Source organism: Rhinoderma darwinii, chromosome 1, assembly GCF_050947455.1.
Source record: "Rhinoderma darwinii isolate aRhiDar2 chromosome 1, aRhiDar2.hap1, whole genome shotgun sequence".
Classification (NCBI taxonomy): Eukaryota; Metazoa; Chordata; class Amphibia; order Anura; family Rhinodermatidae; genus Rhinoderma; species Rhinoderma darwinii.
The window spans coordinates 448,566,906-448,594,261 of record NC_134687.1 but is presented as its reverse complement, the minus strand read 5'-3'; the positions used below and the strand labels follow the sequence as shown (position 1 = coordinate 448,594,261).

Sequence of the window (27,356 nt, the reverse complement as noted above, 5' to 3'; positions counted from 1 at the left end):
AAAGATCCTTTAGAATTGGTATTTTGTGGAGAATACAATTATTTACGAAAACAGACATGCCAGAAGGGGTGACAGGCTCTGGCTCGATCCTGGGATGCAGCTGTCACTACACACAAGTCGAAAAAGACAAAAAAAAACAATGCCAGATCACAAGACTTTAAAAAAATAGTACGATGCTCACACACTGCTGTAATTTACTGCTGCCAGATTATCCTATTCACACAATGCAGTTTCGAACCATGCAGGTTTTAGGTAATGCTAAACTACAGCATGCCCTATCCCTCACCATTCTCCAATCCCTTTCAGTAGGGAAAAACCGCAGCATAAAAAAACACACTGTTTCCATACCGCAACACATAGCAAGCAACACTACCCAGTTGCCGTTCTGCACCAAGCCAGCACATGCAGAGTTAATCTGTCTTTATGAAGGGAAGTTAATCTTTTCACAGTGAATATGAGATTTGATTCTGATCCCTTTTTCACGATCATTAGAAAACGATATGCCAAGTGTAAGCTCATATTTCCACAAAGAATCTCAGAAGCGTAAAGAGGTTATGTGCTTTTATTCACTTGTTCTTATAGAACGAACTACAACAGAACATGCATGAAAAATTCAGAGACCTCACACTGAGGCCCCATACACACGACCGTAAACTCTCCGTGATTGCGGACCGTAATATCGTCCGCAATTACGGACCCATTCAGTTCTATATACCTTTCCGTATCGCTACGGATGGGTGTTCGTGCCGTAGAAATGTTCCGAAAATTATGGAACTTGTCCATTCTTTTGCATTTTACGGGCCGTGCTCCCATACTTTGTATAAGAGCATGGGCCGAGAATGCGGGCGGCTGTCCGCGGCCGGCCGTGCCCACAATCGTGGCCATGAGGCCTTAAAGTTCTAGCGATTGGTGGGGGTCTCAGTGCTCGGACCCCCACCAATCCAAACTTCTGTCATGTCTCTATGACATGTCAGAAGTTTGTCGAACGTTTAGCTACACTTTAACCCGTTAGTGACCGGCCCATCGTGTTTCTACGTCGGTCACTAACAGGCCTTATTCCGATGCCATAGACTTTTTACGTCGCTGTATCAGAATAAGTAAAGAGCAGGGAGCTGTCAAATCTCCCTGCTCTCAGCTGCCAGATGTAGATGAGGGCTGGGAGCGTCCCTGCTCTGCCAGGTGAGATCGATATTAGTATCGATCTCACCCGTTTAACCCTTCAGATACGGTGCGCAATAGCGTGCACCGCATCTGAGTGGTTTTGGAGAGAGGGAGGGAGCTCCCTCTCTCCCCACCGACACCCGGCGATAAGATCGCTGAGTGTCTGTGTCAGGTCTGCCTGTAGTGAATGCCTGCTAGATCATGCCGGAGGCATGACCTAGCAGATGCCTGTCCGGTTTATATGGGGCATAATACACTGCAATACAAAAGTACTGCAGTGTAATTTAAAAAAAAAGTTAAAAAAATAAAACCCCACGTTTCCCCTTACAAACTGCTTTACTATTAAAAAAACAAAATAAAGTTAAAAAGTTACACATATTTGGTATCGCCACGTCCGTAACGACCCCGACTATAAATCTATTACATTATTTAACTCGCACGGTGAATGCGGTAAAAAATTTAATAAAAAACTATGGAAAAATTGCTGTTGTTTTCTGTGAATCCTGACTTAAAAAAAATGTGATAAAAAGTGATCAAAAAGTCGCACCTTCTCCAAAATGGTACCAATAATACTACAAGTCGTCCCGCAAAAAAAAAGCCCTCATACAATTGCATCGGCGGAACAATAAAAAACGTTACGGCTCTTCAAATATAGAAACACAAAAACAAATAATTTTGAAAAAAAAGCGTTTTTACTGTGTAAAAGTAGTAAAACATACAAAAACTATACACATTTGGTATCGCTGAATAAACTTATTGTGTTATTTATACCACACGGTAAACGGCGTCGATTTAGGACGCGAAAAATAGTGGCGAAATTTCAGGGTTTTTTCTATTCCCCCCCAAAAAAAAAAAGTTAATAAAAGTTAATCAAATAATATGAACCTCAAAATGGTGCTATTAAAAAAATACAACTTGTCCCGCAAAAAACAAGACCTTATACAGCTATGTCGACGCAAAAATAAAAAAAAGTTATAGCTCTTGGAATGAGACGACGGAAAAACTTAAAAAATAGCTTGGTCTTTAAGGTCTAAAATAGGCTGGTCATTAAGGGGTTAAAGGATTTTTCCAGCTTTATGCAAATAATGAAAATAGTAACTTGAAAAGATCTGCAACTTGCTAAATATACTGTTTGGGCTTGTCCACACAACGGAACTGCTGCAGAAAATGGTGCGGATTCAGTCCACTTTCTATAGTAAGAATTGAAATGCTGCAAAACAGAAAAATACGCACCGCAGGGTGAATTTCGGGATGGAAATTTTACGCAGCGCATGGATGAGATTTGGTAAATGTCACCCACTTTGCTGCTACTGTATTCTGCTGCGTATTTTCCGTCCACAATTCCGGACGGAAAATACGCAGCTATTCAGTTACGTGTGGAGAAGCCCTAAGGGACTGAATACCTTTCCTGGCAGCAGTTTTGCTGGAATTAGACAAAAAACAATGCATTTTGTCCCGATTCCCGTAATTGCGGCAAACACGCAACATCCCCGCACAGAATACGCAGCATAAATTGACGTACTGCGGAATTGAAAGTTGAACCGCAGAGCACTTTCCGAAACACTGTTCTTCGCTTTTTTTGTGCAGCGTGTGGCAAAATCATTGCAAAATCTCATTCACTTTTGCTGCTACTGTAAATTCTGCGGAATTTCCACACAGAATTTAGTCGCTGAAAATTCCGCAGTGTTTACGCTGTGTAGGAGCCCAGCTTAGGTTGTGTTCACATCGGTGTCGGTCTTCCGTTCATGGGTTCCGTTCGACTTTTCCGTCGGAGGAACCGATGAACAGAAAGCCGTTTGTTTTAGTTCCGCAGTCGACTACGCTAGAGTTTCCGCAAAAAAACGGAAACAAAAACATTACCATTAAAAGCGATGGTAATGCAAACGAAAGCTATGGTTTCCATTTGGCTTTCCATTCATCGGTTCCTCCGATAGAAAGCTGCAATGGAACCCATGAACGGAAGGCCGACGCCATGTGAACAGGCCCTTAAGGGTAGACTTTTTGTGGTGACACAGATACAATTTTAACAGCTTTAAGAGTAATTGCTGTTAAATTTCAGCAAAACTTGCATGCAACATTGTGGTTTTATTTAGCCAACGTCTTTCTTAGCCCCTGTTCACACAAGCATTTTAGCTTCCATGAAAGCGATGATGGATCAATTTTCAAATGGAAACCTGAGAGGACATAGGATTCCGGTGTTTTTGATGCCAAGAATAATGCTGCAGGCTAAAAACTATTCTACCTGTCAAAAATATTAAAATACGACTAAATGGAACTCAGCGCAAGTGTGAACAGAGCCTTATTGATCTATTTGTAGTATGACAGTTGCATGGAAATGTCAAGAAAGTTCCATGTACATAACACACAATGGATTTCTATGCAAAATTGAAGCAAAATGATTTGGTTTAGAGGTAATTAACCGCACTGTGTGAACATAGCTTTACATTCATTTAAAATAGCCTGAACCAATCGTCTTTCACAACTCCACCAGGTAACGTCGGAAGATTCCACATGGGAGCAGTTCATCAGTTTGCAGACTTTAAGATAGTTCATGAAGATAAACGGCGCCAGAGGTGTCTGGAAACTCCTTATCCCTCTCTCCCCTAGGCAGTAAACACAGAACCTTTGCCTGCATGTTTATGGGGGATAAAACTACCCATCTCATGTGTTTTGCCTGCTTTACGCATCTGGTATGTTCATATTTCCATACTACAAATTGAATTTTTTACTATTCCATTCCAACTTTGCAGAAAAATATCTGCAACGATTTTAAAACAGCAAACCTTGGCGGAGGCAATAAAAACGTTCTAATAGGAAACGCTCACATAGGAATCTACATTTTATGAATGTTTGGTAGAACAAAAGACCTTCGGAGGACCTATCAGCTCTCCTAACAATTCTACTAGGGTGTGTCCCTATATTTCCCTGAGGAATAACAGAGGAAAGACACCAAAAAGATGCCAATACAGGATAAGGAGAGGCTGGCTGGGGCATTCTTCAATCTGCCCCATCACTTCATATTCTTCTCGAACATGTAGATGGCACATAATCCACAGACTAGCAGAAACATGAAGCGGAGAGGACAGCTGTCACAACATGCCAATAGTTACATGGACAGGAGGACAACCATTAGCTAAAATCCCACACAACTCTACAAGAAAAAGGCAATCTATCCTAGAGCTATGCCACCCGGCTGCTGACCACTCACATACCCTGGCAAGGGCAGCTTTCACATTGATGCCAGGCAAGCAGAGTTACCAGAAGACCTCAGACAACTCCCATCCCAGAATGGGGCATGTTTCCAATTACAGTCAGTATAGCGGACTCTCATAATCATTATGTAACCCTAGCGATCCAGTCTTCTACTCTCGGTGCCAGTATGTAGAGGTAGCCCACGTATAAACCACAAGATATGTCAGATTTCGAACTACTGAAAAACAACTACACGTACAATTTCGCCTCAATCTATACAGGTGACACACACACACACACAAGTAATCTACCTAGTAACAGACTATACCGTCATAATACGTGGTGACAAAAGGAGACCCTCAGTCGTACTATCTGGTTGTAGGCGGCTAAGCAGACAATAGTACAAGATACAGTATACATACGGTGTTCATCCCTTGTCCCGAAACTGAAGCGGCTCTGGGTCGGGATAGGTCCCGGGGTCACTTCCGGTTCCGGCGCTCTCGGAATTCTACAAGACACGGGGGCGAAACAGCACGGCGCATGCGTACTAATCCCCAGTCGTATTCTGCTGATCCTGCCCACTGTCCGGCAGGGGAGCAGTGCACTGCGCATGCTCCGTTAGCGGGTCACTGAGTGACTGGTATTCGAGTAGCGTTACCTAGAAAACGTCAGACTGGTTATAGAGAAGAGTGCCCTGAGCAAAAAAGTCCAAGTGCGTGTGTTTTCTGGGAATAGACCGCATTCCAGACTTCCAGGTGGCGACCAGTTGGTATATGGTTTGACGGGTTTCTACTGTTTTGCCACCTCCGCCCTCACAGCTGTATTGGGTTTGAGTACCATGTTGTTGGCACACACTAGCAAGGAAGGAAGTTTCAAGGGAAGGGGGTAAACAAATAAATGTTGGAGAGGGGTGTAATGTGTGGGGAGAAGAACCCCAACTATTAAAAGGGAATTTTTGTATTTTTTGGCCCATCATGACATTGTAAATATTATACAAGTCTGGTATATTGCTTGTGACGTGCACTTTGGTAACATGCTGTTTTTAGATTTTGCCTTTTATTCACCCTAGGTGGCGCTCTAGAAGTCAGTCCCGCCACTATATTCATACTGTATATCTGTTGTCTTGCACTTACTTGGCCTTGCCCTATAAGGGTATGTTCACAGGCAAACGCAAAAGACGTCTGAAAATACGGCGCTGTTTTCAGGCGAATACAGCTCCTGATTTTCAGACGTTTTTGTAGCAACTCGCGTATTTTACGTTCGTTATTGGAGCTGTTTTTCAATGGAGTCAATCAAAAACAGCCCAAGAAGTGACATGCACTTCTTTCTCGCTGGTAGCTTTTTACGCACCGTATTTTGACAGCGACGCGTAAAATTACACCTCGTGGGAACAGAACATCGTAAAACCCATTGAAAGCAATGGGCAGATGTTTGTAGGAGTGTTAGGGGCATTTTTTCAGGCGAAATTCAAGTCATAAAATGCCCGAATTACGTCTGAAAACCGTGCATGTGACCAAAAACGTCTGAAAATACGGAGCTGTTTTCAGGCGAAAACAGCTGCTGATTTTCAGACGTTTTTTTAACAACTACCGTTTTTCACGGCCATTTTTGGAGCTTTTTCAATGGAGTCAATGAAAAACGCCTCCAAAAACGTCCCAAGAAGTGACATGCATTTCTTTTGACGAGCCGTCATTTTACGCAACGTATTTTGACAGTGACGCGTAAGATAAAGGCTCGTGGGAACAGAACATCGTAATTCCCATTGAAAGCAGTGGGCAGATGTTTGTTTCAACTTTATTTTTATTGAAAATTTTTCAAAATATACACATGACATTAGGACGCATGGGCAGGCCATACAATCCATTTGACATAGCAGTAAATTCCAACAGACAAAACAAGACACCGGGGAAAAGACAAAAGGGGGAAGGATAGTCAGAGATCACTCTATGGCCTAATCCCGAGATATCTGTAGCCAATACTTATCCCACGGATCCCACACCACTTTGAACCTGTCCAGCTCATTGTTAATAGAGGCCGTCATATGCTCCATAGTGCGAATTTCCCTAATTCTAGTCAGTAAGTCGATGTGAGAAGGAGGGGCGGTCTGTCTCCATTTCCAAGCTATCAACGTCTTAGCGGCGGTGAGAAAGTGTCGAAAAAGTCGGGCTAGTGGCTTCTCCAAGGACCTAGGAGGGACATTCAGGAGATAATGAAGAGGGTCTAGAGCAGGGGTCTCAAGCACGCGGCCCGCGGGCCGCATGCGGCCCCTGGGGCTGTCATCTGCGGCCCGCGGGACACAGCCGCTAGTATCGGCTCTGCTCCGAGACTCTGGAATTCCCTGACATCGCTGTCCACATATGAACAGCGATGTCTGGGGCTTCCCCAGAGCCGGAGTCCCGAGCAGAGCGCTGGTGTCGGCTCTGCTCCGGGACTCTGTGGAATTCCCTGACATCGCTGCCCATATATGGACAGTGTGTCAGGGTCTTGCCCAGAGCGGAGCAGAGCGCTGGTGTCGGCTCTGCTCCTGGACTCTGTGGAATTCCCTGACATCGCTGTCCACATATGAACAGCGATGTCTGGGGCTTCCCCAGAGCCGGAGTCCCGAGCAGAGCGCTGGTGTCTGCTCTGCTCCGGGACTCTGTGGAATTCCCTGACATCGCTGCCCATATATGGACAGTGTGTCAGGGTCTTTCCCAGAGCGGAGTCCCGGGCAGAGCGCTATTATCGGCTCTGCTCCGTGACTCTGGGGAAGCCTCTGACATCGCTGTCCATACATCGACAATGATGTCAGGGGCTTCCCCAGAGCAGGAGTCCCAGTGATGTCAGGAACACAGCTGGAGTCCCAGGAAGAGCCTACTAGCGCTCTGCCTGGGACTCCAGCTCTGGGCAAGCCCCTGACATCACTGGGGCAGCCTCTACAGAGGGCACTGGGGCAGCCTCTACATTCTAAGCCATGAATAAGGATGGAGACACCATCCGAAACGCGTAGGCTACCTACCTTCAAACTTTTCATTGCAAGATATACCATATACGCAAATGAATACCCTCTTTTAATCAAGAACAAATAAAACTTGGAAAAAGTTTCCTTTTACTTCTGCCAGCGCTGGATCCAACCACTCTTTCCTACAAAACAGCAAGTTTTCCGTGTGCCACCACGAGGATCCGAGCGCCAGGATCACCAATTACAAAACACGCAACTTTCACAAGGTGAGCTGGAGAAATCCTCCCTATTTTTACTTGTTTCTACAGAGGGCACTTTGGCAGCCTCTACAGAGGGCACTGTGGCGTTATCTACAAGTGGGTGTGTGACAGTATCTGAAGAGGACACTGGCATTATCTAGGGGTGTGTTGCATTATCTACAGAGTGCACTGTGGCCTTATCTACAGAGGGCACTGTGGCCTTATCTACAGAGGGCACTGTGGCCTTATCTACAGAGGGCACTGTGGCCTTATCTACAGAGGGCACTGTGGCCTTATCTACAGAGGGCACTGTGGCCTTATCTACAGAGGGCACTGTGGCCTTATCTACAGAGGGCACTGTGGCCTTATCTACAGAGGGCACTGTGGCCTTATCTACAGAGGGCATTGTGGCCTTATCTACAGAGGGCACTGTGGCCTTATCTAGGGGTGTGTTGCATTATCCACAGAGGGCACTGCGGCAGCATCCACAGAGGGCACTGCGGCAGCATCCACAGAGGGCACTGCGGCACTATCTAAAAAGGGGCTGCCCAATCTTGACATGTGTGCTAACTGAGCCGCCGGACTGCATTTAGCGACACTTAAACTGGAAAGCTGGATTGTTGAAATAAGCACGTGGAGAAATATCTCAAATTTTAAACCTAGCGGTATTATTATAGTAATGTAGTATTAATTTTATAGTAATGTAGTATTATTATTCTAGTAATATAGTGTTATAGTAGTTCAAATAACTGATTAACATTAATTTTGTATTGTATCAAATTTGAAAGTAATGCGGCCCGTCAACTTCCCATTTTTTCTATATGCGGCCCACTTACCCGGGCGAGTTTGAGACCCCTGGTCTAGAGGAATATCCTGCTGTAACACCGCCAACGCCAAATTCCTAACCTCTAACCAAAACTGTTGGACCAGTGAGCAGCTCCAAAAAATATGGAACAGGTCACCTCTCTGATCTCTACATCGCCAACAATCCGAAGGAATACCCGGATTTAAGCTATGCAGAAAGGCAGGGGTATGGTACCAAAACATCAGAATTTTGTATTGATTTTCTTTATATGCAGTGCAGATGGAAGTTTTAGCTGCTTGTGACCAGATAATCTGCCACAATGAGAGAGGGATAGGTTTATTCAGCAGGGCCTCCCACTTCAACATATATCTATGCCCCGGCGGAGTGTAATCATCCGGGGATAGCAGTATCGCATAAATAGCAGATATAAGCCCTTTAGTGGTGGTAGTATGCCGACACAACCTTTCGAAGCTTGTAGGTGTAGTGACCCGCGTGGATCCGAAAGTTTGTTGCATGTAATGTCTGATATGAAGATAGTGGAAAAATGTAGAAGAGGGGACGTTATGATGTCGTTGGAAATATGAAAACGGGTGGAGCTCTAGCGTGTGGGGATCAACCATGTCGGCCAGATGAAATACCTCTATTCCCGTCCACAATCGGACTACTCGGGAGGTAGTACCGCCCGGGGTAGTGGGAGTGTAGAGTACCGAGGTCAAGGGCGGGCAACCCGACGCCAAATGAAAGCGTTTTTTACAGGTTTCCCACACCTCCCGCTGAAAGCGCATGGGACCCAACAGAGATGAATACGGCAATACCAGCGGGTCGCCCCATAACAAAGAGTTTGGGTGAACCGGAGCCATCCATAGCTTCTCTGCTTCAGTCCACTTGTTGTATGCCCGTAAGGACACCCAACAAGGTAAGCGGCGGAGATGGGTCGCCCAGTAGTATTTCACTGACAACCCTCCCGCAGATCGACCGGACAATAAAACCGATTTCGGGATTCGATGTCTGCCGGAGTGCCATATGAACCGGAGGATGGAAGACTGCATAGCCCACAATTCCCTCATAGGTACCGCCACTGGCAGGGTCTCAAAGAAGTACAGTAATTTAGGGAGCAAGGTCATTTTAACCGCAGCTATGCGTCCAAAAAATGACATGGGAAGAGGATCCCACCTGGCCATAAGTCTACGTAGTTCCATAAACAGAGAGGGGAAATTAGCCTTGTAGACTGATGCATAAGAGGGAGTGAACTGGACTCCCAGATAAGTCAGGGAGGTTTCCTTCCAGTTGTAGGTGTAGTTTTGTTTGAGGAGCATGAGCTCCCGGTGTGGGACATTGAGAGGGAGCGCTTCTGTTTTAGATGTATTAGTTTTATACCCTGAGAGCCGCCCATACCTACGGAGAACAGTAGGAAGGGAGAAATGAGGTTTAGTGATTGTCAAGAGGACGTCATCCGCAAACAGGGAAACCTTAAACTCTTTATCTTATATCTTGACCCCCGCTATATCGATGGATTGCCATATTTGAGCTGCTAGGGGTTCAATGCAGAGCACAAACAGGAGAGGGGACAGGGGGCACCCCTGACGCGTACTATTCCAAATTTGAAACGGTGGAGAGGTGGAGTGCGGAAGTTTAATTGCCGCTGTTGGGGTGGAGTAAAGACCACGCAGCGCCATCAAGAAAGGACCCGAAATCCCAAATGATTTTAGAGTTTCAAACATAAATGGCCATCCCAAGCGATCAAACGCCTTCTCCGCATCCAGGCTAAGAAGGATCGCTGATTCCTCTTGCTTGTGGAGGGCATCAATGAGATCAAGGGTCCTTCGCGTGTTATCTCCCCCTTGTCTAAGAGGCACAAAGCCCACCTGATCTTTATGGATCAAAGATGGGAGCCAAACATTAAGTCTATTTGCAAGAAGACGAGTGAAAATTTTGAGATCAGAGTTCAAAAGAGCTATGGGTCTGTAATTGGAGCAATCTGCGTGGTCTTTACCCGGTTTAGGGATCAGCGTAATATGGGAATGCTGAAACGTTTGAGGGATGGGAGAACCCTGCAGGAAGTCGTTAAATAACGAAACCATCTTTGGAACCAGGATCTCCGCAAATGTTTTATAATACTCATACGTGAAGCCGTCTGGCCCAGGGGCTTTACCACCAGGGAGGTCCTTCAGTATATCAGACAATTCATCCGCAGAGATCGGGGCATTCAAAGAAGAAAGCTCCTCGTCTTTCAATCTAGGGAGAGTACAGGAAGAAAGATAAGCTTGAAGCGTTTCCCGCGGGCTGGATCAGGTGGTAAGGTAGTCGGTAAATGATATAGGGATTTATAATAGTCGTGGAAGAGTGCGGCTATCGTGTCTGGATGATGCTGGAGGATGCCTGCGTTATCCCGAACCACCTGTGGAGTACGAGCAGTCGCCTGATCCCGCAATAGATGGGCTAGAAGCGAATGCGCCTTATTGCCTTTGTCATAATATTTCCGTTTCGTGTATAAGAGTGACTTTTCTACCCTCTTCATAGCTAAATCCTTGAGTTGTGCTCTAGCCTCTATCAATCTCCGTAATGTCGGCACCGCTGGTTTAGTCCCCATTTCTCTCTCCAGTTTAGCAATTGTCCGAAGGAGAGCCACCCGCTTGGCCCCAGAGTCTCTTTTCAGCCTAGAACCCATAACGATGCATTGCCCCCTCATCACCGCCTTATGCGCCTCCCAGAGAGTGGATATGGAAGGAACCGAACCCTCATTAAGTGCATAAAATTCACGCATGTGCCCGGCCAAGCTATCCCTAAGAGCAGGAGACTTAATCAAAGTTCCGTTTAGACGCCAATGACATATTCTCGTGGAAAGTTTCCCTATTTGCAAAGTCACAGAAACTGGCGCATAATCTGACCAGGAAATGGGGTCTATAACCCCATTTGTAGCAAACGGAGGGCAGGGACATTACCAAAGAAGTAATCTAAGCGCGTGTGAGTGTTATGCGTATGGGAGAAGAAAGTATAGGACCTATCACCCGGATGATCCACTCGCCACAGGTCATAGAGATGATGTTCCCTAATCAGTTGCCTGAAGCGAGTAGAAAGTCCTGCAAGGGTGGGGGACGGAGTAGCGTGCGTAAGAGAAGCCCTGTCCATGGTCGTGGAGAATGGGATATTGAAATCTCCCCCCACCAACCATGCACCCCTAGGGAGCTTTTGGAGCCTGGAGAGGAGTCTGCGTAGGAATGGAATCTGCGCAGTATTAGGGGAGTAGATGTTACATAACACAATGGGCTGGCCCAACAGAGTCCTCTCCAAGATAAAATACCTGCCCCTCGGATCTAAATGTGAGGTGTGAACCTGTATGGGATAGGCTGTGGCTATCAGAATGGCCACCCCCTCCCTCTTACGACCTGACGAGGCAGAATACACAGCAGGATATGCCCCTCGAGCAAATTGGAAAGATCCGGAGGACTCTAAGTGTGTTTCCTGCAGAAAAGCGACCTCCGCTTCAAGCGATTTCAGCTCCCTAAGAAGCAAGCGTCACTTCACATTGGAGTTGAGGCCCTTGACATTAAGTGTGACAAATTTAAAGAGGCTCTGTCACCAGATTTTCAAACCCCTATCTTGTATTGTAGCAGATCGGCGCTGCAATGTAGATTACAGTAACGTTTTTTTTTTTTTTCAAAAACGAGCATTTTTGGCCAAGTTATGAGCATTTTTATATTTATGCAAATGAGCCTTTCTTAAGTACAACTGGGCGTGTTTAAAGTTAAGTCCAAGTGGGCGTGTATTGTGTGTGTGTAACATCTGGGCGTTTTTACTTGTTTTACTAGCTGGGTGTTGTGAATAGAAGTGTATGATGCTGACGAATCAGCATCATCCACTTCTCTTCGTTAACACCCAGCTTCTGGCAGTGCACAGACACACAGCGTGTTCTCGAGAGATCATGCTGTGACGTCACTTCCTGCCCCAGGTCCTGCATTGTGTCGGACGAGCGAGGACACATCGGCACCAGGCGACAGAGGCATCAGCGTTTGCAGGTAAGTCGATGTAGCCTCTGGTGCCGATGTGTCCTCGCTCGTCCGACACGATGCAGGACCTGGGGCAGGAAGTGACGTCACAGCGTGATCTCGAGAACACACTGTGTGTCTGTGCACTGCCAGAAGCTGGGTGTTAATGAAGAGAAGTGGATGATGCTGATTCGTCAGCATCATACACTTCTATTCACAACGCCCAGCTAGTAAAACAAGTAAAAACGGCCAGATGTACACACACAATACACGCCCACTTGGACATAAATTTAAACACACCCAGTTGTACTCAATAAAGGCTAATTTGCATAAATATAAAAATGCTCATAACTTGGCCAAAAATGCTCGTTTTTGAAAAAAAAAAACGTTACTGTAATCTACATTGCAGCACCGATCTGCTGCAATACGAGATAGGGTTTTGAAAATCTGGTGACAGAGCCTCTTTAACCATGATCTAAGGTGTGTGAGAGAGCAAAGAAGGATGTGGAAAGTGCGGATGTGTACAGCTCACAGTTACGTCGGTACCGGTCCCAGTCCGGTCTCAGAGCAAGCAGTGTTCTGTGGTGTCCTTCCACCGTGGAGGTTCGTGGACGACGCAAAGTCGTCTCAGTTGTTATCTCGGATGAAAGTAGAAGGGAAGGGAGAGACACTGGGATAGAGACGTACCAGGCAAACAAAACACATATCTGCAGTAAGAACAAAGAAAAATGCATGAATTCAGTGTACTTCAAACAAAAACAGAAAGGACTACCAGGGAGAATACTATACCCTGGTGCAGGTGGTATTAAAGCAAGTAAAAGCTGGCAATACAATATTACCCTTTGCAACTCTCTCTAAAAACAGAGGGAGAACTGCAAAAATATTACCCCTATCAAAAGAGGAGGTCGGGCCTCAGCAGTCAAAGAACCTGAAACAAAAGTACATATAAATACGTACAGGCCAAAAGCAAAAAGGGGTGAATGAGCTAAGTGAACTCAGGTTAATCGCACCCTGCCACAATTTACTTTAACGGAATAAAGAGAAGCAATGTAAAACAAGAAATATACTCCTAAATGTATTTTAGCCTAAAACAGTGCAACTGGTGAAGAGAGCATCTGGTATAGGTGACGAGACTCCTTCACAGAAATCACAAAAGTGCCGTGTAACAGCGCAGCGTCCATCAATTCTGATCAGGTCTCGAGGAACTTCGGCTTGGCGGTCGTCTTGAGGAGTGCCTCCGCTTGTTTCTGACGGATTGCCAAACTGGGGGTGGAGAAGAAAGCGGCAAAGGAGTCTCCCAATTCTGCATCTTGGGCGTTGGTATACCAAGGGTGTCACAAAAGTGAGGCAAATCTCCCGGGTATCTCGGTTGCAGAGACGCCATCTCTTCGAGCTGTAAGGGAGAACGGGAACCCCCATCGGTAAATAATATTGTGGTCCCGCAAGTCGATCTTACCTGCAAACGCTGATGCTGCTGCAGAATCCACTGTAGCCTCTGGTGCCGATGTGGCCGTCACGATGCAGGACCTGTGAGTGACGTCACAGATCTGCACTGTCAGAAGCTGGGCGTTCTGAAGAGAAGAGGATGTTACTTCTCTTCAGAGCGCCCAGCTAGTGAAAGTATTAAAAACGCCCCGATGTACGCACATAATACACGCCCACTTGGACTTTTACTTTTAAACACACCCACTTGGACTTTTGCAAGCCTCATTTGCATAACTACAAAAATGGTCATAACTTGGCCAAAAATGCTCGTTTTTTAAAAATAAAAACGTTACTGTAATCTACATTGCAGCGCCTATCTGCTGCAATAGCAGATAGGGGTTGCAAAATCTGGTGACAGAGCCTCTTTAAAGAGGCTCTGTCACCAGATTTTCAAACCCCTATCTCGTATTGCAGCAGATAGGCGCTGCAATGTAGATAACAGTAACGTGTTTTTTTTAAAAAAAAACAAGCATTTTTGGCCAAGTTATGACCATTTTTATATTTATGCAAATGAGCCTTTCTTAAGTACAACTGGGCGTGTTTAAAGTTATGTACAAGTGGGCGTGTATTGTGTGTGTACACATCTGGGCGTTTTTACTTGTTTTACTAGCTGGGCGTTGTGAATGGAAGTGTATGATGCTGACGAATCAGCATCATCCACTTCTCTTCGTTAACACCCAGCTTCTGGCAGTGCACAGACACACAGCGTGTTCTCGAGAGATCACGCTGTGACGTCACTTCCTGCCCCAGGTCCTGCATCGTGTCGGACGAGCGAGGACACATCGGCACCAGGCGACAGAGGCTACAGTTGATTCTGCAGCAGCATCGGCGTTTGCAGGTAAGTCGATGTAGCCTCTGTCGCCTGGTGCCGATGTGTCCTCGCTCGTCCAACACGATGGGAGGGAGATCCCTCTGTCACCGATCGGCAACCACCGACGGGTTGCCATGGCAGCCGGGGACCTAACAAATGCCCCAAGGCCTTCCCTGGCTGTATGCCTATTAGGCAGTGCCAGAGGCATTGCCTAAGGCCAGATTTACACAAACGAGTGCAAACTCCAACGTGAAAAACTGCAGTTTTTCACGTCCAAGTTGCACCTGTGCGGGACTCGTTTTCACGGATCCCTCATAGACTTGAGTCGAAAATAGGACATGCCCTATTTTTCCATTGAAATACATGCGTCCATGTGACAGCCGTTTTTCTTTTGTTGTTTTTTTTAATGGCCGTCACACAGACGAGAAATACGCTTCTCTGAATTCGGCCCCATTCATTAACATAGGTCCGTGCGACGCGCGTAAAAATCACGCGTGTACACGGACGTTTTATACGTTCGTCTGAATAAGTCCTTACGCTGTGAAGCAATCCTTTCTGCACAGGCCGGTGTCGCACTGATAAATGGCGTCCTTTCTTATGCCCCTTTTGGTCCACACTCCGCACCTTTGCAGTTTGGGGAATTTTGTTGGGAAGTGTTGTCCTGGAATAATACGGGCACCCTCGCTTCCAGCAGATATGTTTGGACCCTCCCCTTCCTGGTTCCCTAATTTTAGGGCCTTGATAAATCGCCTCTTGAAACAGAAGAAATGTTCCCCTCAGGCCGGCACAACTGCATATTTTTTATTTCCTGACTTATTGGAGCCTTAAATAATTTTATTTTTTCATAGACGTAGTGGTATGAGGGCTGTTTTTTTGCGGGACGAGCTGTAGTTATTATTGGTACCGTTTTGGGGCACATACGACTTTTTGATCACCTTTTATTCTATTTTTTGGAATGCCAGGTAACCAAAAAAAACGCAATTCTGGCACAGTTTTTAAAGTTTTTTTTATACAGCGTTCACCACGCGTTATAAATTACATGTTACCTTTATTCTGCGGGTCAGTACGATTCCGGCGATACCTAATTTATGGCACTTGTTTATGTTTTACAACGTTTTGCACAATAAAATTACTTTTGCAAAAATAATGTATTTTTTCTGTCGCGAAGTTGTGAGAACCATAACTTTTTTGTCGACGGAGCTGTATGAGGGCTTGTTTTTTGCGAGACGAGCTATAGTTTTTATAGGTACCATTTTTGGATATGTGCGACTTTTTGATCACTTTTTATTTCAATATTTGTAGGGCAAAGTGACCAAAAAACAGAAACTCTGGTATAGTTTTTTACGGGTTTTTTTTACGCTGTTCACCGCGTGCAATAAATAATATAATATTTTTATACCTCAGGTCGTTACGGTCGCGGCGATACCAAATACGGATGGTTTATTTATTTATTTTTCAATAATAAAGGACTTGATAAGCGAACAGGGGATTTTTTTATTTTATTTTATTACTTGAAACTTTTATTATGTTTTCAAACTTTTATTTCTTTCACACTTTTTTTACACTTTTTTTCAAGTCCCACTAGAGGACTTGAAGGTCCAACTTCTGATGTTTTTTTTCTAATACATTGCACTACCTACGTAGTGCAATGTATTAGATCTGTCAGTTATTCACTGACAGCAAGCCGATTAGGCTTCGCCTCCCGGCGGGGCCTAATCGTCTTCCGTAATGGCAGAGCAGGTGGCTATTGTGTCTTCTGCTGCCATAGCAGCAGTCGCCAGTCCTAATTGCCTGTCAGGGCTGGCGATCTGCTAGCAACCGCTAAGATGCAGCGATCGCTTTCGATTGTTGCATCGAAGGGGTTAATGGCAGGGATCGGAACTAGCTCCGGTTCCTGCCATTACAGGTGGATGTCAGCTGTAACATACTGACTTCTCCTGAGCCGGCGCCATCTTGCCGGCGGCTACGGAAGCCGATCAGGCTCCGCCGTCGGGCGGGTCCTGACCGGTTTCCGTGCTAGGCAGACCGGGAGGCCAGTATTAGGCCTCCGGTTGCCATTGCAGCCACCGGAACCCCGGCAATTTCATTGCTGGGGTTCCGATGAGCTGCAAACACCTTAAAGGGGTTGTCCGAGATTTATTTTTACAGTAAATTTAAACCCACAATGCACATATTTACAGTTGAATAATATTCTTACCCGTGCAATCTTGCTTCTGTTCTCCTCTCTGGCTGCTCTTTTCTTCAGATCACATGACTTCTGACGTCACTTTTTCATCCTCCTCCACTGTCGTGTCGTATCCCGATCACATGGTCTCGCCCCAGAGAGACCTCGGATGGGATACGACACGTCACTGGTGACGTGTCGTTTCTGTGGGTGCTGGTTCATTAGTGCCCGCCCAGCCTATGTAGCTTTTCACTGTGAGCGCGCCTATGCGTGTTCACAGTGAAAAAGGACGGCACCTGCGTAGGACTAGCACAGTCTACGAGGTACAGTGGCAGCCTCTGTACTTTTAGCATACCTCCCAACCGTCCCGAATTCAGCGGGACAGTCCCGGATTCCGGGCGGTGTCCCGCTGTCCCGGGCGGCCAGGGGTATGTCCCGCTGTCAAAATAATTCTGAAGCAGGGAACCATCAGCTCCCTGCTTCAGAATTGGTTCATAGCGGAGGAGTAGAGGGAGCTCCTCCGCTCGCCGAGGGCTCCCCGGGCACAGTGCTACTTTGTGGGTGGATTGAGTGTCCGACTCACCAGTCACAGCCCCGCTTGTAGCTTTCCTGTGCTTAATTAGCATGGGAAAGCTACAAGCGGGGCTGTGACTGGTGAGTCTTACAGTCACTCCCAGTGCACACTGCATGCGGCAGCCAGTCTCTGACCAGTCACCATCCACACGCAGCAGACAGACGTTGTCGGCAGGATAGATCGAGATAGTGCCTGTCGTTATTCAATAAACCCTCAACTACTACTGTTTCCCAGGTTTTGTCTTTACAGTTTCTATAGTGTAGTGGTCAGATTGTCTGGCTTACATATGAAAGGTTGTTGGTTCAAAGCCCATCTGGGTTTCTTTTTTTAAATATTATTAATATCTTACTTGTATTGGGCTTTGTTCACACTAGCATTAATATACGTTTACCTCTCTTCCGTCAGAGGAAGAGAGGATCGATACGTTAAACGGAAAGCAACAGCTCCATTAGAATTACCATTGCTTTCAATGGTAATTCTTTTGTATCAGTTGCTTTCCGCTTGTCTCCGTTCGCTAGGTTTCCATTCTTTTGACCGGAAATGAAAGTTCTGCAGACTGCACTTTTGTTTCCTTTAAAAAAAAACGAAAACTTAGCGAACGGAGACAAACGGAAAGCAACTGATACAAAAGAATTACCATTGAAAGCAATGGTAATTCTAATGGAACCGTTGCTTTCCGTTTAACGTATCGGTCCTCTCTTCTTCTGACGGAAGAGAGGTAAACATATATTAATGCTAGTGTGAAAGAAGCCTTAGGGCCTGTTCACATCAGCGTTGGCTTTCCGTTTCGGGGTTCTGTCGGAGGTTTCCGTCGGGTGAACCCCGCAACGAAAAGTCAAACTGAAACCACAGCTTCCGTTTCAGTCACTATTCCGGCAGGTTTCCGTTTTTCCGACGGAATCAATAGCGCAGTCGACTGAAACGTAAGCTGTGATTTCAGTTTGACTTTCCGTTGCGGGGTTCACCCGACGGGAACCTCCGACGGACTCCGGAACGGAAAGCGAACGGTGATGTGAACAGGCCCTTACTTTAATAGTTTTTTAATTCAACTTCAGTTGTGCCCGTACTCTTCTTTTTTCTAACCCACTTGTGTGATCACTTATAAAAGGTGTTAGTTATGCTCTTTATGATCACTGAGGCCCCATGCACACAACCCTGCCTGTAATCAGATTCTGTGATTACGGGCACGGCCGGCCACGGACGTCTGCGTACAGTCATCCGCATTTGCAGACCATGGCTCATAAAATACAAAAATAGGACATGTCCTATTCTTTACGGAAGGTTTCTACGGCCATAGAAATGAATGGGTCCGTAATTACTGACTAAATCTACGGTCGAGTGCATGGGGCCTTACTCTTGATTTTGTAATGTGTCAGTAAAACTTTTGGTCTGTCCGTGATTTTTAGCTCAGTTGTCCAGAAATTTCTGAAGTGGAGATTGGCAATGATGCCGGGGAGTCTTCGGCGAGCGGAGGAGCTCCCTCCGCTCTGAACTAATTCTGAAGCAGGGAGCTGATAGTTTCCTGCTTCAGAATTAGTGGCTACTCCTTGAGCGGAATCCCCGTTGTCGATGATCTGGATATTGACGTCAGTGGCTCCTCCTGGAGCGGAATCCCCGGCCAGAGTCGGCAACGGGGATTCGCTCAAGGAGTATCCACTGACGTCACGGTCCATAAGGGCTTATTTAGATGAACGTGTAATACGTCCATGCAACACGCGTGATTTTCAGGCGCGTCACACGGACCTATGTTCGTCTATGGGGCCGTGCAGACTGTCCGTGAGTTTCACGCAGCGTGTGTCTGCTGCGTAAAACTCTCGACATGTCCGATATTTGTGCGTTGTTCGCGCATCACGTACCCATTGAAGTCAATGGGTGCGTGCAAATCACGCGCAGCACACGGAAGCACTTCCGTGGGACGCGCGTGATTCGCGCAACAGCAATAAAAAGTATGAATGAAAACAGAAAAGCACCACGTGCTTTTCTGTTTACAAACATACAAACAGAGTGTCATAATGATGGCGGCTGCGCGAAAAGCACGCAGCCGCGCACCATATGCTCATGACACACAGAGCTATTAAGTGCCTTTTGCGCACGCAAAACGCCGCGTTTTTTTGCGCACGCAAAAGGCACACGTTGGTGTAAATCTGGCCTCAGACAGTGTGCAGGGAGGGAGCTGTCTGTAATTTGTAATTAGAGCAGGGAAGGACACTGTGACCATAGAGGGGCGTGGCAGTATGCAAATTGCTGAGGCGCTTTGGAGGAAGGGGGGGATGCAACTGTCTCCTCAGATGCAGCAGGGGATCATGGGTATGGTGGGTTACAAGACCGGAAACAGCCAGTAAAGGATGTAAACAAACAGCAAGGGATGTAAACAAACAGAAAGAGCAGCAGTGACGATGGAAATCAAACAGAAACTGGTTCGAAATTTAAGGTCATGTTCACATGGCAGCGTCCGTTACGGCTGAAATTATGGTGCTGTTTTCTCCTGAAAACAGCACCGTAAATTCAGCCGTAATGGCATGTGCAGGCGTCTTTCGCTGCGTCGATTACGGACGTAATTGGAGCTGTTTTTCCATGGAAAACGGCTCCATTTACGTCTGAAGAAGTCACAGGCACTTCTTTGACGCGGGCGTCTTTTTTTACGCGCCGCCTTTTGACAGCGGCGCTTAAAAAAGATGACCGTCGGCATAGCACATCGTAAAACCCATTCAAATGAATGGGCAGATGTTTGCTGCCGCTTTGGAGCCGCATTTTCGGACGTAATTCGGGGGCTAAAACGCCCGAATTACGTCTGTAAATAGTGTGTGTGAACCCAGCCTAATAGGGGGTATTAGGGAAGGCAAATCAAGGCTGGGGGACACCTTTTAGAAAAAAAAAAAAATCCTGGACAACCCCTTTAAGGCCAAAATGTCTGGTCCTTACTCTGACCCGGTCGTGTGAATAGAGCCTAAAGGCCCTTTTACACCAGCTGACACTCGGCCGGTGCAGCGAGCGCCAATCACTGAGACCGTTGATCGGCGCTCGCTTGCTCCTGTCACACGGAGCTATGGATAGGGACGAGCGGTCGTTACTCCGAGACCCAAAAGCCCCCATGCTGTCGGGCCATGCCAAGCCTCCTTGATTCAGGGCCACGTCCACCCACAAGTGCAGCACTACAGCAACAGATACCACCCAACAGTACCACAACATACGAACAGATGGAAACAGCTCACCTTACCATATGCTCCTAGTGAACAAACAGAGAACACAAGCAAGAGCAGAAACACTTATGAGGTCATTCCTAAATTAAAATCAGTTGGTCCAAATCTGTGGAGTGCTGGTGCCAAGTAAAACAAAAAAAAAAAGTTTCTTTGTGTGTATTGCATCCTAGAAAAATCAATCCTCTTCACTGGGAGATATTATATACATACACATACGTACATACATACATACATACATACATACATACATACACACACACACACGCAGTCGAGTTACATTATTATGACCACCAGCTAATATCCAGAGTAACCTCCATGTGCAGCACGGACAGCAGTTAGACTGGTAGTGACTCAATAAGGTGCTGGTAGGTTGTCTCAGGTATCTGGAGCCATGCTGATTGCAGTGCATCCCACATTTGCTGGAAGGTGCGTGGGGGAGGATCCATAGAGCCAACAAGAGGATCGAAGTGGTCCCACAGCTGCTCAATTGGGTTCAAGTCTGGCGAATTAGGGGGCCAGGGAAGTACTTGGTCGTGCTCTTCCAAACACTGTCGGACATGTCGCATTGTCCTGCTGAAAGATTCCATCTGTCCCAGGGAAGACAAACAGCATGTATGGGTGGACGTGATCTGCAACGATGGATACATACACAAATCGGTTCAGAGTGCCTTCCACATGGATGAGTGGGCCTAGAGAATGCCATGAAAAAATTCCCCATCGTTGGTCCAATTCCGATACGGCCGTGCAAATTGAAGCCTTTTTTCAGATGCACCTTTGTTAGCATAGGGGCAGTGATCATCCGTCTGCTTCGGAACTGCAGAGTGATCCGCTGAACTGTTGTTTTAGACACACATCTGGATGAAATTCACGGTGAGCTGCTCTACTGTAGCGTGTCATTTGGCCCTTGCATACCTTCGTAGCCGACATTCACCTCCCACATCCAATGCCACGTTGTTCTTTGCAGTTTCCACATCAGTTATTCCCAATGGTGCCACTTCTCCACTCAGGATACACTTTCACCACAGCAGCACGCAAACAGTTCACAAACTGCGCTGTTTGAGAAATACTGCCAGAATGGGAGGAGTGCAATGCCTCCATTTTTTGATCTTGCGCTCCTCCCATCCTGCCCTGGGTGATTTTAATTTGTTTAATGCTGGTTCCTACCATCCCCAGATATATGTAGGCTTAGTCCCAGTTCTGGGTGTATGTCTAGAGTAGGTCCACACCTATGCGGGACGCCGTGTTGTGGCAGGTGGGCAAACACAATTTGATTAGAATGTGCACTAAGTACCTCCCTATTGTAAGTAGATTTAGCAGTAATGCATATTTATTTATATTTAGTGGCTTAGGTGACATTGGTGTTCGCAGTGTGCGGTCGCCATTTTCTTGTGCGCTAAATATAGGTTTCTCCAGGAGGCACCCGTGGCTAGCAGCTTCCCAGATCAAAGGGGAGAAGGCTGCAATACATGTGAACCACCGCTACGTGTGTGTCGGCAATTCACAGTGAGCAAGTAGAAATAAAGGGGAAGCAGCACTCGTATGAGCGCTGCACCCCTTCAAAACAGCAGATCGGCGGGGTCCCTGGGAGTCTACTTTGACCGAACAGCTATTGATGGCCTATCCTGAGGATAGGCCATCAATTTTTAGCGACTGGAAAACCCTTTTAAGCATTTATAATAAATATATATATATATATATATATATATATATATATATATATACACATATACACACACAGGATATGTCATAAATGCTTTATAGATGAAGTTCGAAGAGGCATGACTACACCTATCAGGAGAACAGGGGTCCAGTGACCCCCGTTTGCTCTCTACTTAATTCTATAGGAGCTATGGAAAGAGCCGAGCACTTCTCAAAGGGGTTCTCCAGGCATTTTATATTGATGGCTTATCCTTAGGCTTAGGCCATCAGTATCAGATCTGTGGAGGTCAGATCCAGCACACCTGCTGATCAGCTGACTGAAGAGGCTTCGGCGTTCGTTGCCGCAGCCTCTTCAGTGTTTACCAGGCACAGTGGTGTACGCATCCATAGCAATTGAAGCTATGAAAGCTCAGTCGCATTCACTTGAATGGGACCGGAACTGCAATCCCAGGCACAGCCGTTATGAATGCGTATGGCGCTGTCCTTGTAAACTGGTAAAAGGCTGCGGTGACTAGCGTCGTGGCCCCATCACTCAGCTGATCGTGGGGGTGGAAGTCGGATCCCCACCGATCTGATATTGATGGCCTATCCTTACGTGCACACAGTCGCCTCTACATTGAACTATATGGAGGCTGTGGCGGTTGGGAAATAGCAAATGGGGGTCACCAAACCCTTGTCCTCCAGATAAGTGAAGGTCCCACAGGTGTGCCGGCACTTATCAGGAATTTGTGGCATATCGCGTTATGTCATAAATGCTTAAAACGGGAATACCATTTTAACAATAGTGATGCCTATATCATCAGTGAGTGCTGTGTAGTGATACTTCACTTTCTCCTGCTGCGTGGTTTCCCTGATAGAGACGGATGATCGCTGGGACATAACCTCATTAACTACGGACAGATAAGCCAGCTTTGTGATACTTAAAATTTGTGTTGTTTCTAAGCATTCGGACACACATTTCTTTGCTCCCATGCAGACCAAGCTTGACATACTTATTTTTTTTTATTATAAAGTGCACATGAAAATCCATAGTTTTGTATGCCCATCAAAATAGCAGTCTACTAGGATTTTAGTGCTGTATGATCTCTAGTCTAACGTTACAGAAGACAGTTATTTCAAATTGTTCAAATATTCTTTCTGCTGTGGAAACAAAGCCAAGTAGGAGTGTCCCTAGAGCGCACAATAGAAAGCATGGCTATCTTTAAAAATTTGGAACGGCTTCTAAGAACTGGCATAGGCCCAGAACTAGAGTGGATTACGGAAACATTACAGACTCAAACTGGTGTCTTCAATAGATGAAAAATAAATCGGCAGCAAGATGTGTTTTGTGTATTACTCTATTCTTTAAAGTGTAACTAAACTTTTGACATGTCATAGTGACATGTCAGAAGTTCTGATCGGTGGGGGTCCGAGTACTGAGAAGTACTCAGGTGAGCGCTGTTCCGCTTAGTTTCTGGTCAGCTTTTCTTGAAAAGCTGAGAGAGCGTGTACTGGCTCATACACTTATTGAGCCCGTACGTACACTGCTTCGAGTAAGGTCGTTCAGAAACGAAGCGGCACTGTGCTCACCCGAGCGCTTCTGCCACTTTGTTTTATAGATCGATGGGGGTCTCAGGGCTTGGACCCCCACCAATCAAAACTTCTGACATGTCACTATGACGTCAAAAGTTTTTTAAAAGCTTAGTTACCCTTTAAAGCTAGTGGTTAGCACGCTGAGCCAATCATAAGTCTCCCCTACTTCTGTTCCCCTCCCCTCTCCCAGCATGCAATGCCACAGACACAGGAAAAAGAGAAACTGCAGTTACATCCCCCTCCTCTGTCTTCTATTTACCATATTACGGCAGATGCATATTTGGGGGGAACTAAGGAGGTTTCTAAACAATTACAGATAGCCTGCAGACGGGGAAAACAGGCTGATGGAAGATGAGGACGAAGCCACTTTCTGCTAATAATCTAGATTAGGCTGGGTTCACACCTGCAATAGGCTTTCCGTTCATCTGCTCCGTCAGAGGAGCAGAACAACAAAAATACCGGAAGCGCCAGTTCCGTTGCACGACAGACACCACCTACTGCTTACGTAACTTATTGACTTTAAAGGGTTCCGTCAGTGTCCGTGGTTTTACTGGTAACAATAGCGAAGCATAGCAGTATTTTCGGCTGAATCTGTGACAGAGGCCCCTGAAAGAGCCTCCAACGCAGATGTGAACAAGGCCTTACCAAGTTTCATGTATTCATATTTACTAAACAGAGCAACCAACAATGCAGCTGTTACTTACATTCGGTTATGTCCAACAAAAGAAAAATCTGATTATTTTCGGACACAGGAGACAAGTTTTACACAAATAGGATTTACTTGACATTATTCTCAATCTCCTCCGAAAACCAGAAAATTCAGGTTTAAAGGGGACCTGTCATCTCTTGATATGTCTGTTTTTAGTAAATCCTTGTATTTCCCATGAACTAGCAATTCTGGAGCATATTTTCTTATAACTCTACATTGTGACTTTCCTTTGTTATTCCTCCTATAAACTTATGAATCAGGCCACTTTTACATGCGATTTCACAGTATTTTTAAGTAAAAACCAGGACCGGGTCCAAAATACGGATATAGGTACAATCCTTTCTATTATACTTTTCTCTGTTTATGTTTCACTCCCGGCTTTGGTTCCAAATACTGACGCAAAACACTGACATGTGAAAGTGGCCTAAATTAAACAATTGGGTGTTACCAGTTGGAGGGGGGGGGGTTGTCCCTACATAGACTGAATGTATCCAAAGAGTGTGGACAGTGTCTGACTTTGCAGGAACACACACCATTGGCAAGGAGAATGGGAACATCCAGCTGTCAATTTATTAAAAAATGTAAAAGGAGGCATGATAGAGGATCAGCACAACGAGTTATAAAAAAAGATCCTTATTTTATGGAAAATACAAGTATTTACTCAGACATGTCAGAAAAGGTGACCGGTCCTCTTTAACTACCATTACATCTAATCTTACACTTTGTCTCCATTCGTGAGAACTATGAAAACTAGCTCCTCTTTATTTTTCCCATAACTGATGTAAATGACATAAGCACAAGAAATAAATCTTTACTTCTGCACAGGATAGGTAATAATAGTCTAATCACTGGGGACCCCACAGATTGCGAGCATCGCCCTGTTCCTTCTCACTGCTAGACCGCAGTAAAGAATATTGAAAGTAGTGGCGGTTGACATGCGCATTCAAAGTCAAATGGGAATGCTGGAAACAGCTGGGTGCAGCGCTCAGCTGTTTCCATCAGTTTGGTAGACATTGAATGGAGCTGCTGGTGCATGCTAGACTTCTACTACAATCAAGCTCCTCTTCACTGAAGGGGGTGCAGTAAGGAGGATCTGGGGGTGCGAGACACCCATTCTCACTATGGGTGGAGCTCCCAGCTACCAGAAAATGATTACCTTTTATGTGGATAGGTGGTAATTGTCAATTCTGGGACAACACCTTGCCGACATTTGACGTATCCATACGCCAAAGTCGGGTAGGGGGAAGTATGGAACGGACTCACGTATGTTACAGCCTACACTTCAGAGATTTCAGGAGTAACGAGCGGCATCGCGATCAAGCGCGATCCCGCTCGTTTAACTCGTTAAATGCTGCGGTCAATACCAACCGCAGCATTTAAATCATTAGAAAGAGGGGGCGACCCCTCTAATAGCTCATCGCGCCCCCGCAACGCAATCACGGGGGGGGGGCGGGTGATGGTTGCTATGGCTGCCTGTGGGCCTAATGAAGGCCCCCACGTCCGCCATCTTTGTACACCTATTAAGCCTTGCCTCCAGCAGGGCTTAATAGATGCCTGTCAGAATCACGATATACTGCAATACATTAGTATTGCAGTATACCGTGCAAGCGATCTAACAATCGCTGGTTGAAGTCCCCTAGGGGGACTAATAAAAAAAATAAAAAAAAGAGTTCAAGTTTTTTTTTTTATGTAAAAAAATAAATAAAAAAAAGTAAAAAAAAAAACCTTTTCCCATTTTCCCCCTAGAGCATAATAAAATAAAACGAGGGGTGTGGCTTAGGCATGGCGGTGTGAGGACGCGTGTCTGCAGCTCCGGACTCACCCCGCCGAAAATCGCCCGACAGGGCTTGCTCACCGGTCTCTCGACTCAGAATGACCAGGGGGAAACACCGCAGGAACCTCCCGGACGCCTCAGGCACCCCTTCCATCGGCCGGTTTCTCCGGTCCACTCTGGATGGCACTCCGCAGCGGTCCTTATCGTCTCCTCCTGTAGGCCCCACCCAGACTCCGTCGCCGCGTGGGCACACCCCGCCTTCTTCCCCCTCCGGCCGGCTACAGACCGGCGACCACTCCCGAGCCCTTGGAGGAGAGATGTCGTCTGCAGACAGAGGTCAGTGTGGGACGGAATTTCCAGGGCCAACCCCACCGGCCCCGGCAGAGGCCATTCCCCATCTCCAGCCGGCACCCGGACGCTGGGTCTCTAACACGGTGCCAATTGGCAGGGTGCATGAGGCGCCATTTCTACCGCCAGACAGCCAGCAGAGTCAGGGAATGCCGGACATTTTCCGGGGGACCCCCACCCCACCAGTGCACACGGGATAATCACGTAGGCCTGTCCTCGGGCCCCCCGCTCTCAATGGAACGGACCCTGGCAGAACTCTGGGAGACAGTCAGAGTATTGCCCACAAAAACCGACTTGGACCTCCGCCTCGCCCGGTTAGAGGAGAAACACGACAGGGCCCTTGGTGAGGTCACACAGGATGTACGAGCCCTGGCCACGCGGGTGGAAACAGAGCGCCAGCATTCCGTATCTTCCCTGGACATATCGGTCCTCTCCCAGTCCTTGGCTACCCAAGCTACGCAACTCCGGGACCTCTCCCTACATTTGGATGATGTCGAGAATAGGGGGAGGCGTAATAATTTGAAACTGAGGGGTTTGTCCGAGTCTGTACCCCCAGATGGGCTTTACGATGCTGTGACACACATTTTTAACAAGTTCCTGGAGCGTCCGCGGGATATGCCCATAGAGATGGACAGAGTTCACAGACTGGCGGGCCCCCGGAATAGAGATGGCAACCGACCCAGAGATGTTATATGTGGAGTACATTTCTACAAGCAGAAAGAGGAGATTGCCCGGA

The 27,356-nt window shown here is 46.5% G+C and overlaps 1 protein-coding gene and 1 long non-coding RNA gene across 7 annotated transcripts in view; one reads left to right on the top strand and one right to left on the bottom strand.

Moving 5' to 3' along the window:
- Positions 1 to 4,880, bottom strand: part of SPECC1L (sperm antigen with calponin homology and coiled-coil domains 1 like) — a 50,116-nt gene extending 45,236 nt beyond the window's left edge. For 4 of the 6 annotated variants that reach the window (XM_075831789.1, XM_075831815.1, XM_075831824.1 and 1 more), the window contains exon 1: positions 4,776 to 4,880. The gene's annotated coding sequence lies outside the window, so the exon portion shown is untranslated. The other 2 variants (XM_075831807.1, XM_075831798.1) reach the window with 2 other exon arrangements.
- Positions 4,881 to 4,997: 117 nt separating this feature from the next.
- The window catches only part of LOC142656844 (uncharacterized), a 61,867-nt gene continuing 39,508 nt past the window's right edge, over positions 4,998 to 27,356 (top strand). Inside the window, exon 1 of the long non-coding RNA XR_012849768.1 lies at positions 4,998 to 5,108. This is a non-coding gene — a long non-coding RNA (uncharacterized LOC142656844). The remainder of the gene's footprint in view (positions 5,109 to 27,356) is intronic.